This window comes from Phocoena phocoena, chromosome 7, assembly GCF_963924675.1.
Source record: "Phocoena phocoena chromosome 7, mPhoPho1.1, whole genome shotgun sequence".
In the NCBI taxonomy this organism is placed as follows: Eukaryota; Metazoa; Chordata; class Mammalia; order Artiodactyla; family Phocoenidae; genus Phocoena; species Phocoena phocoena.
Window position 1 is genome coordinate 14,096,217 of NC_089225.1, and position 22,830 is coordinate 14,119,046.

General features: G+C 36.2%; 1 pseudogene; it reads left to right on the top strand.

Moving 5' to 3' along the window:
• The first annotated feature begins 235 nt into the window (after window positions 1-235).
• LOC136125938 (small ribosomal subunit protein mS31 pseudogene) overlaps window positions 236-22,830 on the top strand; it is an 86,859-nt pseudogene continuing 64,264 nt past the window's right edge.

Consider the following 22,830-nt stretch of genomic DNA (forward strand, 5'->3'; position numbering starts at 1 on the left):
GTCAAAGTGCTGTAGTGCCTCTGCCACCAAATACTATGTCACTCATAGTATAGTATATACTATGTCATAGTTACAGCGACTTTCAAGAAATATTATTTACGTCACATTTTTCATCAGGCAGTAAAGGCGAGTGATGAATCAGGAATAACATTGTGACAATTTTGGAACAACTATAACATCTACAGGACCATAAAAAAACATTGACTTTGGTTGGCATGAGGTTACGGCCATCACCATGAATGGGGTTTGGAAGAACCTTTGCCTGCAGTTTGTTCACAATTTTCATGGATTTGGGAAGGTGAATGAGGAGTCCAAAGAGGTCTTCAGCAACTTAGTGACCCTTAGTGAGAAGCTGCAGATAGATCTTCAAGAGGACGACTTCATTAAACTCCTTGTGGTGCAACACGAGGAGCTCACTAATGAAGACCTGATGGAATTGGAGGCCCAGAGAAAGGATGAAGAGAGACAAGAGGAAGAAGAAGTAACTGAAGAACTGAAGAGATTCACAACACAGGAAATGGCAAGGGGGTTTTCTTTATTTGAGGAAGCACTGTTAGTTTTTGAGGCACAGGACCCAAACGTAGAACGGTACATGAAGGATGCAGCAGCCGTTCAGAATACAATCTGGTGCTACCCTGTCATCTATGATGAGAAAAAAAGAGCTACTACCCAGACATCACTGGATCATTTTTTCAAGAGGGTAGATAGAATTGAATCCAGCAAGGAACCTGAACCTGTGCCATCCACGTCAGGTGTGAGTGACATTGCAGCTTGCCCTCCATCTCCTATTGCTGAGGATCCTTCAGCTCTGCCATCTCCCACCTCCTCTCCCTCCTCCAGTCAGTAACTCTTCTTGCCTGTTCACGCGATGCCAGCCCCTGGATGCCAGCTGTTGTGCTGTACTACTGCACTTTTCAAGGTACTGGACTGTAAGATTGAAAATGTTTCCTTTATTTTTTGTGTTTGTTTTTTATGTATTATTTGTGTGAAAAGTATTATAAACCTATTACAGTACAGTACTATATAGCTGACTGTGTTAGTTGGGTACCTAAGATAACTTTGTTGGACTTATGAACAAATTGGACATGCTCTTGGAATGGAACTCTTTTGTATGTGGGGGACTTACTGTACTTTCTATACCATTCCATTCCTCTGGTTTATTGTAGTTATTGTCTACCTTGTCTCTGACAGATGTAAACCATACTCCTCTGGAATCCCATGATTCACATTGAAATAAGGAAACCTAACTGCATATTTGCAGCCCATCACCACCAAGGACAATGATAGCCCCCTTACCAGTGATTTCTTCATGCCTTACTAACTTGGTGAAAGGACTGTTTTTCTGAGCCTTTCACACGATAGATCCAGTCCAAACATCCCCACTTACTGAAACTTTGAAATCCATACTATATAGTATGGCAGTTAAGTTCCAGCATGTTGACTCTATTAACTGTAGGTCATCATTGAGCCCAGACTACTACTATTCAACTGTTTTAGTCCTTTCAGGCTGCTATAACAAAAATATCATAAAATGGATGGCTTAAACAACAAACATATATTTCTCACAATTCTGGAGATTTGGAAGCCAAATCAGGGCGCCAGCATTGTCAGATAGGGATTTCTTAGGAGTCTCTTTTATAAGGGCACTAAACCCATTTATGAGGTCTCCATCTTCGCACTTAGTCACCTAATTCTAAGTATCTCCTCAAGGTTCCATCTCCTAATACCATCACAGTAAGGAGTAGGGTTTCAACATGCATTTTGGAGGGGACACAAACATTCAGTCCATAACACCAACATAGTGTCATTCTCAGGTCCTTAAGCCAACCCATTACTTCTCAAGTATTGGACAAAGATACCCATATCAATATGAATGGATTTGGCAACATTGTTTTCTATTTTCCTCTCTTGGTATAACACCTGTAGAGTCCATTTATTCCCCAGGTTCTTGCCAATACTTATTAGCAAGATTTTTAAAAAACTCTTTGAATTATAAACTATTTCCTCCCAAGTAGGCTTACTTCTGTCCAAGTTTTTTATTGGTTTGGAGGCAGTGAGTGGTGCTAAGTCTTAAGGAGGGTCAGTAATAACTTGTGTGTCATTTAAAGGCTTTTAGGCAGAAGAGGACTATATCCACAGGAAGAGGATACTTTGAGATTTAAGGTTTCAACCTTTTCATATATACCTAAATTGTTTTATTCGATGGGTCAGTGTCTCATTCCCTACTGACTTGTCTTCTCACTTGAGAAACATGGGGTGATTGCGTATTGAAACAGCCCTGCAACTTTGCACATGTTCCAAACAAATCCAGAGCCTGGACCTGAAATCAATACTTGAAGCTCCAAACTCCAAACTCCATAAACAATATTTTTGATTGTAATAATTTATATATCATTATTTATCATTTATGTCTCTGTCCTTTTAAAATGATGGAACCTGCAGCACTCAATATAATGTGAAGACTTGTTATAAAGAGAGAAAGTATTTCTGGCCCAGAAATGTTTTGTTTATAGACAAAATTCCTAGGATTACATTTGAGAAGGTAGGAAGAGAAAGATTTCACATAGTTGAGAACATTAATCCCGGTCCTTATCCTATAAGTACAAAAACTGATTTGAAACTGCTGTGGTGGCCTTGTGTTTCTCCACTTGTGTTCTTAATTTGTATTCGTAGCTCTTATACTCTTTTGCTCTTATGTGCATTCTTAAGGTATTATAAGAGAATCCAGGTGGTTCAATAGTCACTATATGTGGTAGCAATGAAGTGACTCAGAGCTTTGATTTCTCCAGGCTTTACCCTCTACCTGCACTTCATCTCATGCCACCAGCAGTGATAATTTCAGTAATCGCAAAGCCAGATTACCATAGATCACCTGTGTCCCACCTATGTCCCATTTACCTTCTCCCTCACCCAGCAAGACTGTCATCCTACGTTACTCAAAATATGACTAGCACACACCAGAATCCAATTCTGACGGCCTGTTTCCTGAGGTCATTTCCGTACAAATTACTGTATCAGTCAGGGAACCAGCAGGGATCAGATGGTATGCTCAAATTAGGATAATTTAAGGAGACTTTATTTACAAAGTGACTAATTACAAAGGTATAGGTGAAGAGTGGGAAACCACAAGAGACAGTGCAAGAAGCTGGATGTAACAGCAGCAACAGAGCTGTCATCATTAGCCATGTGGAGATAAAGGGAGGCAGGGCGCTCCAGCCAGCCTGAGGTTACATCAATTAGAGAGAACCAGAGGATCAGTTCCTTCAGTCCAATCTCATCCAGCCTAATAATTTCCTCCTGGCCCATTTTTTTCAATTCTCAGCTCAAAACCCATCTCCTCAAAGGTTTTCCTTGCCTATCTCTATAACATAGCTCCACCACCTCCCTCTCCTCAAGCACTGTCTAGCTTATTTTTTATGGCATGTATCAGCATTTGGCATTATTTTTTATGCTTCTTCTCCCACTACAGTCTTACGTTCTAGCCAATTTCATGACTGTAAGAATTATGTTTCTCTTAGTCCTTGTTGTTTCCTCAACAATCAGAAGAGTATCTGGCATATAATAAACAATAAATCAATATTTAGCAAGTGGTGTGATGAAGAAATGTTTGAAAATGTTTAAAAAAGAATGTTGAGGACTGAGGATAATAGGGATCATTGATTGCAGAAGAAAAAATGAATTACAGAAAGTGATTAAAGAGAGAAATTAAATTAGAACTGGGAAAATGAGGGAAAAGATAAAATGATGTCACAATGTCAAACATGGGGGAATGAAACCATTTGTAATGCTTTTGTAGATAACTTGGAAATGACACTGTCTTGTGGAGATTATAGGTTTAGTCTTAGAAATGTTTAAAGGACTTTCTTCAAACCTGATGCTTCTAAGTGAAATGTTTGAAAGACATATGAAATGACAAAGTGTCTATTAAGGGACTACTTCAAGAGTCAACAACATAGAAGTTATATGAATAATAGCAATCACATATTCTACATGCCTCAAATGTCTGATGTGTTGTTTAAACCAAGCCATATCAACAAACCAGTCAAGGCATATTTACTGAAATCTTTCTGTAGGTCCAACTTCACTTCATAAGGCACCAAATTTTTTTTTTATAGTGTAATACAAGGGAAGTGTTTTAGAACACTTTAAGATCTAGCACATCTATTTAAGTAGCAACAAATTTAATCATTCATTTTTCTGAAGCATGTTCAGATATAAAGTCAGTAAAATAAGCAAACAAACAAATGCACATTTCCATAGCTGAAATGAAGAGAGAAGAAAAGAAAAAGGAGGAGGGATGAGGAAGAAAGGAGGAACAAGGGAGGCAGAAAATGTTAAGTCTGGGACACACACCAGCATGTCCTGAGCTTCTTTCACATAACATCTCACTGACTCCTCACACAGCTCCTGGAGCTAGATATTACTGATTTCTCAATTTGAAAAATTTTCAAGTGAGGATGAGAAAAAATAGGTAAATTTCCTAAAGTCATTTTGCTACAAGAGCTAGAAGTAAAATTCTTATTCCACTCCAAATCTCACAAACATTCCACCACTCACTAGTTCTTCCACACGAGAAGAAAAGATGTAAGTCATCATTCGTTACATTTGTACTACATTTGAGGCCAGGAGGCTTTTCCTAAAAAAACAAGGAAGAGTTGATACACACTACATAATCCTATTTAGAAAATAGCAATTATTTATTCCTATTGCCTTTGCTTGTCTCCTACATATATTCTAGCATTTTAGTAGGATTGACTGTGTTTGATTTAAATTTACAGGCGCTAGTATCACCAACTCTCTTGGACTTATTTATCATTCAAAAGTCTGTCCTCCTTGTCATCTTCCTCCTCCCTATCCATTTGTCTTGTTTCTCTTTTCCAGGCCATCCCTTCCTTTCTGCTTTCTGCTTCCTCAGATGATTTGGGACTGCAGAAAGCCTGGAATCAGAGCTCCCTCCCTGGGTGGACAGGCAGAAAGTGTGGAGGTAAGAGTGATGCCCAGATCTTGGAGAAACTCTATCATTCTGACAGCAATTTATAAAATGTCACCCACTTAATTATTTGATAGACCAGTTGAAATATATAGCAATTCTTATTACCAAATAGCTTTTAATTATTAGCACACTGTTTGTCCAATAGCATGGAGGCATTGGGCTGGCATTGATACACGTAGTCCTTTTTGTCCTTCAAGTGTTACAGCATCATGGGAAATATAGACAGAGAATTGTATGGGTGGGTGTTGTAGATGCACGGGGGAGGTGATTCATTCATTCTGCAGGTATCAAAGGAGGTCTTCAAGAAGGAGATGATACATGGACTGAGTCTTAAAGAATGATTGACATTTGCCAGTCAGTAGAGCAGGGTAGGAAAAAGATAAAGGGATACAAAGTTATATAAAAAAGTTAGATTACTGTCTTCATAGGCAGAAAACATGCCAGAGAGTCCACTGTAAGAATTAAATTCATCAAATGACCTCATTGATATGGTCCTGATTACAACACAACACTTCAATTACTTAATACTAGATTAGTGAGCCCACAGGTACTATTTTTTTGGGGGGGGTTAGATTTGTGAACTACCTATATTTAGAAATGTGAAATATCTTCTAACTTCCCCTTATAGTAACATGAACTTTGGCATTTTTCTGAAAAGTTAAAATTGTATTCAGGTCAGATTTTTCTTCTGTGTCTGGCTCTGAAATGTAACTTTTGCATCAGGAATTTGAGAGGCACAATGCTTCTTTGGTATGAACAAATCACACAGGAATGCAATGCAACCTTTGTTGATTAGACCCTAAATCATCCTCCTTCCACTCAACCCCTCATTGACTGACAGTCCCCATTGCCTTGGCAAATTAGCTATCTTCCCCTATGATGTCATCACATTTCCTCCACTGTGAAACATATGGCATCACTGATAATCTGTCTGATGTTCTAATGCTCTTGCTCACCATTACCCTCAAATGTTGTTGCAATTTGATTACCCTCATAGTGCAAACACTGTATTGTGTGGAGATAGAATAGTTATCCTTCATGTGTACTCTAACTGCCATGCATTACCTTTTACTCTGTAGATGCTGCTTGGAAATATGACTCCAGTGGCTAGTTACTGGGAAAATTGATAGCATGCTTTCTAGAAACCTATAAAAAAGACAAATCTCACTATGTAAGACTTTAGTTCTCTTTTTTTCTGGGTTGTCGTATTTTATATGTTCTATTTTGTACTTTGTGAACTAAAATATAACTCAATATTGTAGCAGATTTCACATGATTAAAAATGGCATGGAAAGATCTGAAAATATACCAATGCAGCAGCTAAGCTTGTCTGACATACACATTGAGACTACAGGGAAGCATGTTTTTCCCTGTCAGAATGTGACACCTCTTTGTAAAAGTTACTCTAGAGACTTGTTTATCTAATATCTGGCTTCTTTCAGCACACGTTTTTCAATGTTGTTTTCTTCCTCCAAGAAAACAAATGATGAGACTTTTTATAACCAATTGGGAATTTCTACACAATACATAGCGTAAAGTGGTATTGATATTCACCTAAATATCAAGTCCACCAAATTTTTAGTTAGCTATTCACACCAGTTTTGGCCATTTTAATCTAATTATACAGGTATAACTAGTTTAAGAATTCAGAATGATGAAGGTGCAATGCAGCAGATACCTGTGTTAGACATCTTATAGCTTTTAAATGATTTAACCTTCATTACAATCTGTTGAGGGAGGTATTATTATCCCTACTTCATGGATGAGTCATCTGAGACTCAAAGTTTAATTGAGTTATTTAAGTTTATATAGCTACTAAATGGCAGGTAAAGGAAATATTTAACCTGAAGCCCTTACATTTTGTCTCATACATATTGCCTTTCACAAGGGAGGCTCAGTTTCAGTATCATAAAGGATCTTTTTCATATGACTTAACCCATTGGACAATATCCAGGAAACTCAGTGCTTCTTGGGTCTCAGACTTATCCTTGTTCGAGATGGATAAGTTAGTGGGTTAGGAAGAGGAGTTGGGGTTGGTATCTAATTAGTAAACTGCTCCTAATATTTGATGCAAAATTGTTTTCTTAGCAACAATCTAGAAAAACTTCAACAACATATGGAATTATAACCACCCAGGAAAGTAACTCAACTTAAGAAATGTCTTGCTAATGAATTAGTGAGGAGAATACAGTAAATACAAATTCTAATTCAGGTAAGTAGGTACATGTGTAGTTAAAGAAACTTCTGACAGAATAAATTGTATTATTGCCTAAATGAAGAATTCATTCAAACCAGAGTGGTCTTTATGGAGTCTAGAAATTTGGAAGTGAAGGGAGGATGAAAGAATTCATCTCTTAAGACTAACATGGACAGACTTGGAGGGCATTACGCTAAGTGAAAGAAGTCAGAGGGAGAAAGACAAATACTGTATGATATACATGATATAAATATATATACTCAGTTTGGATAATATTCTCTATAATTTTGTACATCAATATTTTTCACTCAAATTTATATTATCCTATTTTTCCATATCATTAAACATGTCTTTCAAAACCATGATTATAATGATACATAACATTCCATCACATGGACATACTGATTTGTTCTTTGGATCTTGTACCAATGAAATTTCATATTTAGTATATGATTAAGAATACTGATTACTGTCCTAAAATCTTTGCGCACATCTCTGATTACTTCCCAGAAGGAATTCATAGATGTAGCTATACTGGACGGAAAGGTATAAATATTTTGAAGGCTTTTGATAGTTCTGCCAAATCGACTTCCATGGAATTAGTACTAATTTATTCCCATCCGTAAGATATTGGCATATTAATGTGATTTTTAAAATATATGTTTTCATATGTTAATTAGTCATTTATATTTTTATTACATGATATTTTGTTCATATTCTTTGACAATTTTTCTCTGATGACGCAGAGTGGTTTTATCGTAGATTTTTTAAGGCTTTCTGTGCATCAGGGATATTAACATTTTTATCTTGAATATGTCAAAAATTGATCCTACTTAAGTTTTTATGGTAATATTTAAGATTTTTTTTTTTTTTTTTTTTTGGGGGGGTACCCGGGCCTCTCACTGTTGTGGCCTTTCCTGTTTCGGAGCACAGGCTCCGGACGCTCAGGCTCAGCGGCCACGGCTCACGGGCCCAGCCGCTCCGCGGCATGTGGGATCTTCCCAGACCGGGGCACGAACCCGTGTCCCCTGCATCGGCAGGCAGACTCTCAACCACTGCGCCACCAGGGAAGCCCTATGGTAATATTTAAAGCATTTTTTTAGGTTTTTTTTTTTTTTTAAATGGTGCTCAGATTTTCTAGGAATTTTCTTTATGTTGTATCCCTGTGCATTTATACTAAACAAGACTTACCTAGCTTGAGTACAGTTTTACATGTGTTCCTTATGGTTTCATTTGCATTTAATTCCTCAATTAGTCCAGAATTTATATTGATCTGTGTTAGATATATACCCTGTTGATATAAAATATACTGACAACTGGGTAAATTAAACTCTGTTTGGTCTTCCTTACATCGATTTTTGCTCCTTTTCAATCCAATCTCCATGTTACAACCAGAGTAATTTCATATCTCTAGTCCTTAATTTTCTCATATTTAACATGTGACCACACAAAGAAGAAATAAACACAAACTCTAACTCCTTGCATTTTGTAAGTTTATTGTGAAGCCAATGCCAATTTATAAGCTCAGTTAAACAAAATTTAACTGTCAGACGACAGTTCAAGGAATGCCATCCGGCAATGTTTGGTAAATAGCAAATGAGAGACATTATGAAACATATACAGATGCTCAAAAGAAAGAGTGCTTGAGAGAACTGGAATGCCTAATAGAATTCCTAATAAACCAGGATGAACTTCAGTTTGACCTTGAGGTATAAGTAGGATATACTTAAATCAAATTAAATTGTAACAAAAGGAATGGCAACAAAGAGTAGAGAATGATGTTAGTACTACTGGCATTTGTAGGGGAAAAAGAGTATAATAGATCTTGTTTTAGCAAATGACTTCTTTGTTGTTGCCACATATTTACAGAATATAAAAATGGGAGTTGGTAAGGCTTAATTGGTGGCTTAATTATGCTACAGACTCGCTGTAGATATACTGAGACACACTGGCCTACAGGTTTAAGAAATAGTTTGGTTTGGAAAGGAATTGCCATGGAAAACAATTTTCAATAACCTTTGCTGGTCAGAATAACCTCCGATCTGTGTTCTGCTGAGTCAATTTTGCTTCTTATACATTTCAATCAGTTGTCATGCCAACCTCCCAGTTCTTCTTAATGTGAAGATGGCTGGATGTTAACCTGGGCATTTGGAAAGATAAGTTGTTAACTTCCAAATAGAAGTGATGATTTAGGTTGCATTGGGTGAGTTGCTAAATGTCCATTCTAGTCATTTCAGTCTTCCCAAATTTATAAATCCTTCAGATCACACATTGCTTCCTTCTGAAAGAATAAAACTTGACTCAACTATGATAACTGCACTCCACATTTTAGTATTTTTCACTGGTTAAAAGTCCCAGTGAACTGTGGTACCAAATTCTTTGGTACAAGCCTTAACCTAATATCAGAGTGGATTGTTGAGTCATATTGCTTATCAAGGGGATAAATTTCAGGAATGTTTTGATTGTTCATTATTTTGAAAAGGTATATGTCACACATTGTTCAAGGGACCTTCTCAATTTCAGGTATTTTAGTTATTCATTTCAGGAAGTTAATTTATTTTGTAAGTAAAAATATTTGCATAAATTAATCAACATATTTTCTTAAATTACTGAGGGAGAGAGAGAAAGAGAGGGAGAAATTTTCTTAGTTCAGAAAATATGACCACTTTTCAAAAAGAATCTATGAAATGGTTCTCTCTCTAGCTCTTCTTTTGAAATAGAAATATACATGATAAGCAAAAACCACTCAATTAATTGAATCTGGAAGACAATTTCTCTCAATGTTCATTTATTTATGGATTGTGTTTTACTGAACCTGGTGATTTACTGTTTGGTAAATCCTCAAAATGTTAAACATAGAGTTGTTATATGACCTAACAATTCTACTCCTAGATATTTATTCAAGAAAACTGAAAACATGTCCACACAAAAATCTGTACATGAATGTTCATAACAACATTATTTGTAAAAACTTAGAAGTGGAAACAACCCAAATTTTCATCAACTGATAAGTGGATAAACAAAATGCAATTTATCCACCAATAGAGTATTATTCACAGTAAAATGGAATAAGTAAGCCACAACATGTATGAACCTTGAAACTGTCATTAAATGAAAGAAACTGGTTACAAAAAATTGACATATTGTTTGATTCCATTTATATGAAATGAACAACATAGGCAGATCCATAAAGACAGAAACAAATTTGTGGCTGCCAGGGGTTAGGTGTAGTGGGAAGCGGGGACTGATGGCTAATGGTTTTTGAGTTACATTTTGTAGTAATGAAAATGATCTGAAATTACAGAGTGGTGAAGGTTGCACAACTTGTTGAATATACTAAAAACCACTGAATTATATGCTTTCAAAGGGTGAATTTTGTGGTATATGAATTATATCTCAAACATTATTTTTAAAAAAAGTCATTCAGTCTCTCCTAACTCTCTTATCAAAATGCCCCAAAGTTCCCCGGTGTGTGCTCTCCACATGCTTCCTCTATCCTTTGTTGCAGCAAGCTGAAGAAACTTACCTTTTACTGACTCCAGATGTATTCCTTATGTCTTTGGCTGGTGAATTTTACCAGTTCTTCAAACTTCAGTTGAGGTAATCCTTAATTATCAGTTCCTCAATTGACAATAATAACCATGGTGTATATTCAACATGATTTACAATTTGCAAAGATTTTGTTTGTTGTTGTTTTCTTTTAACCTTGTATCATGCAATCTTCTCAAAAGCCCACTGAAGTATTACTATTAGAGTGCAGGCTATGAAGAGTTAAAGAGGTTATTTGCCCAAAGTTACAGGGCCTGTTGTGGTGGTTTCCAAATTTGAACCCGAGTCGCCAGATTACAAAATGTTGGATTTCATTTTCAGTTTGTTCCAAGGAATAATCACTTTGTTTTAATTTTTCAAGATACAAAGTAACACTCACTTTTCTTAGTGGATAAACCTATACTTTTTCTGCCAAAATTACCGAGGGTTTAATTTTTTCTCTAAATCAATTTCATCCTTTAATGTATAAGACTGAAGTCCTGTGGCTTTCCTTGGTAACAAGTCATAAAGAGGTAATTTATGTTGAAATGCTATAACATTTAACAAGAAGGCATCTCACCCTGTAACCAGGAAAGGCAATGTACTTTTATATTCTTCCCCCTGCCCCCAACCCCGGAACCACTAGGTACTGTGACTATAACTCCAACTTGGTCAGGTGAGAGAATCTGGATTGTTTCTCCCTCCAGAATAAATTGCAATGGGCATTATAAAAGTAAGATGGTGTTGTTTGTATCTTGAAACCCCCTTTTCAATTTCATTTTATAGATTCTCAAAATACAAGTTGCAAGTGAACACTTTTATTATTATTCCAAATAGTACTGTTGCCCAGTTATTTATGCACTGACTTACCAGTGCATGCATTACATTTTACAAATAGTTTTGATTGCAAAAGTAAGCTTTTATTTCATTTAAAAGTTTTCTTCTCCTATCAAATAGAACTCTTTATTGGTCTAGATTTGTTGTGTTTTTCTTTCTCTTCTGTCTCCTACTGATTTCAGTAATCTGTTTGTTGGAATACTTTTTTTTCATCGTCGTTTATTTTGGGTTTGATTTTGGCTTCTGTCAAATAAACCTACTAATTAACTTTCTTTTCACATTTTTTCCAGTAGGATATTATAGTCAGGGTCCAATGTGGTAAAATTTGAAGAGATAGTTATGAGTAGTCAAATCTATTCTATTTATTTAATTTTCTTCAATACTTTTGTTGGAAAGAGCTTGAAATTAAGAGTGAGATATGTAAGATGTCTTATAGTCTACTATTTACTTACGATGTGACTCAAAAAAATCACTTAAGTATTATAAAGCCAAGGATTCCTTACTGTATGATGGAGACAGCAATATCAATCTTGAGAGATTAGTCTAAGAAGTAAGTCCCTGGTGGGCTGACAAGAATCAGGAAAGCAAACATATTAGTCAAGGATGACCAGGTCCAATCCTGCCACCATACTTTTGATACATTTATGTTCTTAACAAGAAATTGCCAAATTCAAATTTTGGACTCATATAACATCAGCTTGTATTAAAATGGCCTCACCTGGTTTGAAAAATTCAAGTTTTCTTGTAGCTGGTGTTTATTTCATTTGTTCTCCCAATGGCACTCTGACACTGATAATATATATATGTACATGGAGTATTATCTGCCTATAACACATACAGAAAAACTAAGGAAGAGAAGAAGAGCAGTCAACTTGAGACTGTGTGGGAAAGGCAGTCCTGCAGAGCCTGGCACCCCTGCACAGTTGCATAAGAGTATGCTGCTGTGGTTCTGGAACATTTCTTTATGCGGACATAGAGTCCTCAGAGCCTGTGCTGGGCATATTGCTTTGTTTAGGACTACCTTTTCCTGTTCCAGATTTGATGTGTACATCTTTGCTCTGCCTGTGTTGTGGTGGCATGTGGCTAACCCTACTGCTGTATCTGTTGCTGGCAGTGGTCCTCTGCCTGGAGCACAAGAAGAGTGTGTTGAGACCATCTCCCTGCATTGGTGGTAGGGTGGAACCCTCTGGCCATAAAGGACCAATGCTCACTATAGACGCTGACCTTGCTCTGAGTAAAGCGTTGTTCCATCCAGTGCCTGTGTGACTCATGTCTTTTTTGGCAGCCTCTGAACCTGCAAGGCAAGTGGTGGGGTCCTGGGACTGCTGCTCTCCCTGCTGGTAGACGCTATTATGCTCTTTGCTGTACTCCACAAGGTGGAGCTCCTCCCCTAGAGGTGAGAACAAGTGTCACTTGCTTCACAATGTGTGAGCGGCAATGGTCATGCTGCAGCCCTTGGTGCTGCCATTATTATTATTATTTTGGCTGTGCCACTCGTGGGATAGCAGTTCCCTGACCAGGGATTGAACCCATGTCTCCTGCAATGGAAGGGTGGAGTCCTAACCACTGGACTGCCAGGGAATTCCTGGTGCTGCCATCATTAACTTGGGTGGGACTTATAAAATCCTCATCTCTCATATTGCTGTCAATCCACATATTGATACTTATTGCTAGAGAAATGTGGCAGCTCTTTTTGGCTGTTTTTCATGTTAAGAGTTAATCTTTTTAAAGCATCATTCAATGTGATTTTCCTTCTTAGGCATGATGTCAATGTACTGTTTTAGAAGGTGAGTTTTAACATTTTTTTAACATCTTTATTGGAGTATAATTGCTTTACAATTGTGTGTTAGTTTCCGCTTTACAACAAAATGAATCAGTTATATATATATATATATATATATATGTTCCCATATCTCTTCTCTCTTGCGTCTCCCTCCCTCCCACCCTCCCTATCCCACCCCTCTAGGTGGTCACAAAGCACCTAGCTGATCTCCCTGTGCTATGCGGCTGCTTCCCTTCCCACTAGCTATCTACCTTACGTTTGGTAGTGTATGTATGTCCATGCCTCTCTCTTGCTTTATCACAGCTTACCCTTCCCCCTCCCCATATCCTCAAGTCCATTCTCTAGTAGGTCTGTGTCTTTAAACATTCTTAAAAACAGTTTTCCTATTCCTTCTTCATCAAAGTGATTTGGATGATTTATTCCTATTTCTTTAAGGCAGTGATTGCTACTTCATATTTTACAGATTCTAGACAATAATTTCTTGTATGTGTTCATCTTTTTCTGAATTTTATTCATTGTTTCCAAGGTAAGAAATAGTACTTGAATCCTGAGTACTCCATCTGTTTATTTGTCAGTATGTTAAAGAAATCTTCATGTAATATTGGATTTTAAGTTTTGTGGGCATCTGGCCTGAAGAGTTTATTCTTTTTGTTTTATCCCTTGAAAACTAATTTTAGAAATTCTGTGACATACCCTTGAAATGTATTAAAAAGCAACATTGGGAATGACATAGAATTCATAAGAGAGCACACAGTGTGAGTTTACTTTCCCTTTGTGAAGGCCTTATATTCTAAATCAATGTTGTTCAATAGCATTTTCTGATGATAGAAAAAATTGTATAACTATGCTGCTAGTCAGTATGGTAGTCACGAGCCACATGTGGCTATTGAGCATTTGAAATGTGGGGAGTGCTAATAGGAACTAAATTTTAGATTTCACCTAAATCCAATTAACTTTAAATCTAAATAGCTACATGGGGCTAGTGTTTACCATGTTTAAAGAAGAGTTACAGGTCTTATATCTTATTATGTGTGCTTTATACAATCTTTGACATTACTTGTCGGCAAAATGGTTCATCCAAAGCCAGAAGAGTTACAGAAAACTAATCAAAAATCAATGTTATAATGGAAGCAACGTGAAACTTGAAGTCATACAGAACCTGGTTTACATTGAAGAAAGCCACTTAATCTATATAGAAGTCTCTACAAAAGAAGATTAGAATACCTTTCTTTATAAATGTGTGGAGTGGTGGAATTAAATCAAATCAAATATGCATGAAACTCGAGCAAAAATAAAGGACTCAATCAGAATTAGTCTTCTTACATTTCCCCTACTGTGAGTATTTAGAGGTTTATCACAGGGCACTTCCCACTGGTCAGCTTGGGAGTTCTTCTCCAACAGGGATGTGGATACCTACATGTATTTTTTGTAAACACACAATGATAATATATGTTTTTAGCAGCATGCTATGTATCTTGATTCATATTTCCCTTGTAACAGAAGCACATGTTCATATTCAATTTATGATTAATTTTAGCATTTGCCTCTTGCTCAGAAATTATATATATATGAGTTTGGTTTTAATAATGTAAAATTGAACAAGTAAGAGAAAGGAGCTACTTTGTACCCTTGTGGATCTTTTCTCTTTATTAGTCAGTATTCTTTCAAGAAAACTGAAACAAGTATAAAGAAAATTATTTGCATGTATCAGAAGTTCAGAGAGAGAGAAGGGAGTAGCAAATTAACTCAGATGTTAGTATCTGTGATAAACAATGGCCCCTGGCCAGTACAACCCAGCTGGATGAGTTACAGTGAGGAGAAGTTGGAGCCTTCAAAATCGGAGGAGGGGGCATATGGCCAGTACTGGAGTTAACAGAGGTGCAGCTACCATTTTGGGAGAACAAAGAAATTTGAGTCTTGTGATTGAAGCTAGAAATTCTTAGCAGGTGCACACATCTAGAAATGCTGCCAGACAAAATAGAGAGGAAGAAAGTGGCTTCTCTCATGCTCTTGCCATCTGATCTCCCATTAATGCCTCTTATTGGTGGAAACTAACAAGAAGCCAGCTATCAAGGGAGACTGGGAAGTGAAATCTGCATACTCTTAGCCACAGCATTAAGGGACAAGGAAGTTGTATGAGAGGCCGAAAAAACAAAAAAAAAGGTTTATAACTGCATATTTTCTGTCAAAGTAATAAAACTTACAAAAATTATATAACTCGTTTGTTTGCTTGCTGATAAAGGTTCTTGGATCTTTCTGGCTATAATTTTTAGAACATTCTTCCTCTTCATCGTTTTAAATATTTCCTCTTTCAATTTACCTGTCTTCTCATTTCCAGTATTCCAATTATGAACAAATTAGACTATTTGAGGTTGTCCCATAGTTCTTGGATGCTCTTTTATCTATTATTTTCTTTGTGTTTCTGTTTGGTCAGTTTCTGTTGATGTCTCTACGAGCTGACGTATGCTTTTCTCGTCTGAATTGAGTCCACTGATGAGCCCATTGAAGGCATTCTGTATCTCCATTACTGTGCTTTCCTTTCATCTCATTTCCATTCAATATTTTCATGTAGTTTTGATATCTCTGCTGAAAATTCCCATCAGATCTTTTCTCATGTACCTTTCCATTTTCATCCTTAAATGTCCTTAAATCTTTAATTTTAAATTTCTTTTCAGATAGTCTTAGCATCTGTGTAATATGTGGGTTTTGTTTAGTTGATTACTTTGTCTTTTGGAAGTATGTTATTGGTTTTTTCAGTTTGTTTTGGTTTTTGCTTTGTCTTTCCACGTGCCTTATAATCTTTGTTCTTTAAATCAAGACCTCTTGTGTGGGAGAGTAGTGACTAAGGTAAATAGATTTTATACCTGATAATAGGTGGCGTGCCTTTCTATCTGCTTTGCCTTTATTATAGGGGCTCGGTTTAAGTTATTTAGGAATTGGGTTGGGTTTGAGATTCAATGTTGCTATGGTTGCCCGCCCAGGTCCACCAGCTTTACATTTATCTAATGATACCTCGTGTTTGGTGTGGGAGCTGTATTGCCATATTTTTCTCAGTGTCAGCTCCACTATGATTTTTAGGCCTTCCCTTCACACTCTGTATCAAAAGAGTTCAATCCTCTTGCAACTCTCCCAGCTTTTCTTTTCATTCATTAATTAATTCATTTATTCATTCAACAACAATTTAGTGGGTACTGTTCTATGCAAGACAGGGCAAGGCCCTATCTCCTTTATATTTCAAGTTGGGGTGTTAATATTTTTATTCTACTAAACTTTAGGACTATTTTGACTACTTACAACAGTAGGAAAACACTTTTGGAAATTTGCTTTCAGTTGAATTTCATTCACAGATTAATTGGTGTGGACATAACAACTTTAGATAGTAAATATTCTAATCCAGAAGAGGAGCATGTTTACTATTTTTTAAAGTCCTCTTTTACGTCCTGAGGTGACATTTTATAGTATAATTTATTATGGAAAACAATAATAAAAACTAACTTGCTGGAGTTGTCCTTAGGCAAAAGATCATTTGATAAGGATACTTCCTAAGTAAAGAGAAAAAAAGAAATTAAAACATCACATATTTTGCCAATATGACAGGCCCAAAACAATTTGAATGAAGCTGAATCAATAAATCAAAGACTGGTGATTTAAAATATCAATGCTTACTGTTAGTAGAAAATGAGTTCCTGCTTTTCTCCCTCATATTAAATTTTTGGTCTAGACTTGAGCAAAAAAGAAAATAAAATTACTTCAAAAAGAGCCAAAATGTGCTTAATTCTCTAAGATTATAACATATTTATGTGTTCTTTATAAAATTTTGATTTATACATATTAAAATATTATTAAATTTAATGCATAATTAATTATAAATATTATTCTAATTTAGGATAAATTGTATTCTAAACAATTTCTATTATTTAGAAATTTTATTCATCAGTTCTAATTATTACCTCTTACCATAATTTTAAAATGTTTAAATATTTAAAGTGTACATATATGCCTAAATATATATAAATCTATATTTACACCTATACCAACCTCAAATCTGAATGTACAATATCTACATCTCTATCCCTATCTATCCAGCTCTTCATCTATCTATCACGGGTGTATGTAAGTGGAGTTCCAAAAATCTGTATGTTAAGGCTTAGATCTCTCTTCAGGCATCCAGTGCTGAATTTTGAAATACTGACCTGACGGTTTGCTGTATAAAATATTCTGCAGCTCTAAATATGACATGTCCTTAATTTAAGTTTTTCTCCTATGGACTCAAGACAAACTTTTCTCCTGACTCCCTGTTTATACTAATGGTAGCACCAACCCCCCATCTTAGCCTTATACTTAATTTAATCTCCAGAAACCGAAGGCTCTAAACTTTCTATTCCACAAATAAGAGGACTTTGGTCAAATTTTATATTCACAGAATAATCCTTTACTGAATGTCTCCCTTTCTTACATTAAAAATGCAGCTGTTGCATTTCATTTATCTGTTCAAAAGATGCTATGAAACATCTACTCTTTGCCAGGCATTAAGAAAATAGGAGGGGGTAGAAGTGATATTCTTCCTGTCTTGAGCTCAGAGATCTTAGAGTCTAGCTGAGAAGCCCAATATTAAATAATTGCATTGTGATTTACTGACATCCATATATCGTTAAGCTATTCTATCTCACTTGCCCTGCAGGAGAAAATAAAATATCACCTCCATCCAAAGAGTTTTCCCTGACCCTATTCCAAAGTCCTCATAAGCCTGGTGGTTTACACTGTACTTAGAAACTAACACAACATTGTAAAGCAACTATACACTAATAAAATTACTTTTAAAAAATACACTGTACTTATAATGTCAACTTTTAAGAAAATTTAAAAAATTTAATACTATTTAATTGATTGTAAGTTCATCAAGTATATTCAACTCTGAATATCCAACAGTCCCCAGAACTGATAGGAAAAATATATATAAATTTAAATGTGTATAAAATTGTGAAGGTCTCATATTTTATTAGAAAGAGAATATTTTCAAATTCCTTTCTGCTCTGTTTTCCTGCTGTTTTCATTGTTTTTATTCTTTATTCCCAAGAAATTGTAGCATTGTCATGCTGCCTTATAATTATTCACTAACATTGTGTGACACATGTTGGCTTATTTTATTACATGTTACAAGGATAACAATAAAATCGAGCAAGTGTATGGTAAACAAATGAGCCCAGAAATTACTCCAGGGTAATTCTTCCCATCTTTTTTGTGAATGAATGTAGCAGGTGAGCATACAGAATACCAAGAGCTTGCCTAATGCATTCTGATACCATGTGTGTGTGTGTGTGTATGTTTCAAACTTACAGAAGTTAGTAACTTAAATGAAAATAATAAATGCACAGTACATGCTATGTAAGTGTATATATTTTAAAGATGAGAATGGAATTTCATTGCTTGATCATTTTCAGATTCATCACACTTTTATGCAAATTCAAACTATCCCTCCAATGCAAATTCTCTCCAGGGAATGACAATGTGCTACCACTGAGGATAACATAAAGAATATGTCACATAATAAGTAAGGTAGCAGAATTACAACCCTTTTCTCTGGGAAATTTAATTTTAATGAATTACTTTTTGAAATTCCTGAGTCTTCAGGCTACCAAAAGTTATGCTTTATTAGTGGACTGCTGGTAATGGCGGTGTTATTCTTAAAAAGAGGGTGTAGGAATTCCCTGGTGGCGCAGTGGTTGAGAGTCCGCCTGCCAATGCAGGGAACACGGGTTCGTACCCCGGCCCGGGAGGATCCCACATGCTGTGGAGCGGCTGGGTCCGTGAGCCATGGCCGCTGGGCCTGCGCGTCCGGAGCCTGTGCTCCGCAGCGGGAGAGGCCACAGCAGTGAGAGGGCCGCATACCGCAAAAAAAAAAAAAAAAAAAGAGGGTGTAATAACGTCACAGATAATGACATTAGAAAGTTGCTTAGTCTTAATATTAATAGTAACCCTATTTATTTCCATGAATGAAAATAATCCTGAGTGGGCAAAAATGGTATTATTGGTCAGAAGACATTTTTATAAAATAAAGGTAGACTGATAGAGTAGTTGCTAAGTGAGTTGCACCTGGTGATTCTATTTTATTCTTGGTTAATAGCTATTGTTTTGCTTTCTCACGTTCATTTAGAGGAAATGTCACTCGCACACTTAAGTTGACCTTGTTCTCAGAGGTCTTAAAATATAAACAAACACATATTTACCTTTCAACATAAGGCCTGTAAAAAAATAAATATTTGTTACTGTTATTTCTGGCCCTCTCTTCCACACTTCACCTTACATGGCTTATTAAACTATCCCACTTCTGAAGTCTCGGTATTCACACGTAGCTTTTGACGAATTTGCTAAATGGCAGTTAAGCAAGTTAACGACATTGGCCACATCTTTGATCGTGTGCCCACATATCAATTAAAAATTAGCCAAAGCTTGTCATTCAAACAGTACTTGGAGTTGTCATTTGCTGACCCTATAATCAGAGTCTGGCCAGCAACTCTGAACTTGAGAGACATAGGCAATGACTATAACCTGGGGATAAGTGAGTGTCTTTTCCTAGAGAACTATCTTATGTTCCTGACCACACCAATGTGAAGTGCTCAAAGGCTGTCTTTAACTTGACTTTGACTTGTTTGAATCATGTAATAAGACCATCTTAGCAATAAATACTTTCATAATATAGCAGAGTGTTAGCATAGATGAGCACTTAGGAATTACACATACACACACACACACACACACACACACACACACACACACACAAATGAATAGAATTCCAGAGTTTTAGATCACAGAAACTGACTCTGCAGATAACAATTTTACAATCGCAGACACACACAATTATTTGCCTGCAGATTAGCTTTTCAAAAGTTTAATAAAACAAGAAAGGATGTTTTGAATAATATCTTATGACATTAACAGCTTGATGAGGAAAGAATAAGACTGTGTATAGTCCGAGGAAAAAATAAGAGTGTGTATAATCCAAGAAAAAATAAATGCCAATCATTTTGGGGATAGTGAATTTTATTTTGAATGTAGGATCAATGACATAGAAACCTTATTGCAGCCTGGATAATATTCACAGAACCTCTGTATCCTCTCCCATTTGCTCTTATTTCTTACACATATTTTCATGGGATTCAAATGATATCCTTGAGAAAATATTCACAGACTGTTTCTGAATCTAGGGCTCTTCACATATTGAAGTGTTCCTTTATATTAATAAAATGGTTGTGAGATGATTTTCTTGTTTGCAGCTCTGTCCTTGATAGTTCAATTTGCCAGCATGTCTGAAAATACTAAACATCTTGAATATAGGCTCCATTAATTTCCCAGTTGGGGAGTGTGTGTGTGTGTGTGTGTGTGTGTGTGTGTGTGTGTGCGTGTGTGTGTTGATTAAGTCATTTTGTTAGGGCAAAATACTTCAATCACCCCAATCCAATGAGCTGGTTGTCTTTTAAGAAATTACTTTTTTAACAAGAGAAAATATGCCTATGCCTCTTTTCATGGAAAGAAAAAGCATTTTCACCATTAGAATGACTCTGCATTTGTGTGTCATCTGTATACAGTAAGATTGGAAATGGAGTATCCGACCAGAATTTGAGGAAAAAGAAGAACATATCATTTTCTGACACTGAAGCTAATAGAACCAAGATTAAAGCGAGCAGAATGGGTAACTCTGAGATGACTTCTTAGTGTGTTGTCAGAGGAACAAGAATACTAACTGTAAAGATTAAATGTGAGGTGCAACGTTATAAAAGAAAAGCATGGAAAATATGTATATATCACTTTGTGTACTGCATTTTGTAAGGAATAATTTCCAATTTTTAATTAATGGCTTGATTTTTATCAGTTGCTTGAGTGGGTGATAAGGGGAGTGTGAGCAAACCCAGCAGGCGTCATAGGTTAGAGCCCTGACACTGGATTGTGTCCTCAGGTTTCCTGAGGTTGATGAGGTGTTGAGAACATCAGGAGTGGTCAGGAGCACAGAGCAAGAGGAAATAAGTGTTGATCTTGCCTGAGAGAGTCAAAGGTCAAGTTCCGCCATCAAGCTTTGAGCTTAAGCCAAGAAATATCAGAGACATCAGGGGCATAAATTTGTTAGTTTCAAGAGTAAAGAGCAGGGGTGAAGGGGGATGGCTACATAATTTGTATAGACTATGCAAAATAACAATACAAAGTCCTTATTTATATTAAGAATTCAAGATGGTGACAGAAGAGTATTGAGCGAAGAATGGACACTTCTGTATGCAGGACCCTATGCATATACACACATAAAGGTGGCCTTGGAGAGAAGGGGACAATGTCAAAGGATCTACTTCAAGACATCCTTTCATCCTTTAAAAAAAGCTGACAACACACTGTAGAAATAATATTATTTGTATCATTGTTATGTTTAAGTGATTATTTCCCCCTTTAGGTTTATAAAAAGTTTCAGTGTCTTGTGGCAAGGAAATGCATACCTGTGCATTATCCCACATGACCAAGTCGAATTAGTTGGTATGTTTTATTGTTTTTACTTAATTATTGAGTGCACAGCACAAAATAGTGATTTCATGATACATTTTACTTTTTTTAGATGAATTAATTATTTTATAATCTTAGCTAATAGTCTAATTTTGTCCATAGGCCACCTAGTAATGTAAAGGATAGTTTCATTATTCATATTGAGGGAGATGGCCTGGTACATTAAAAATTACATTTGGGTTGTATTACTAACATATACCTGACTGTCAGTGAATCAGTTCAATTAAGTCTAAACTGTAAAATTCACATTACGTATGTGGCTGTAAGTGAATCAAGCTATGTGAAAGATAATGCATGTTTCCCCATTTGTAAATCAAGGATCTCTAAAGGCCCTTTATTACTAACAAGATATGATATGTGTGTGTGTGTGTGTATGTGGGCACATGTGCCTATGTTTTAAAGAATTTCACCAAGGGTGGAAAGATCAGGCAATGGATCTGAACATCTTAGAGTTACTATTCATTAACCGAGCGAAGGGGCAAAAAGCCAATGATTGTTGAGGACCAAAAAAGGAAAAAAATCTAATGTATTCTTTTTTAATTCTAAGGCTATTAATCCATGTTTGGCAGCTAGATATTTCTACATTTCCAAAATGAATAAAGGTCATCCCGGGGTTAATTACAAAGAAATGAAAGTGGTATTTGTGTGATCACATGGCAGTTGTCATTTCTCTAACAACAACACATTCTAAATTAGAGGGGACAAACCCCCTCAGAATCATTGTAGGGACCAGAACCTTTTCAGATTCCACTTTCTGTGCCTAAGAAATGACCGTTACAGGCAATTTACCCATGACTTTTGGGATTTAATATAAACACACAACAACATTTTTCTTCAGAAAAACATTAAAGAACCCTCTGTACTTGAATGTCTAAAGCTATACATCCCAACCCCAGCTAGACATGACATTTACATGAGGAGGTTTTCACAGGGAGAGATGTGCAGGCC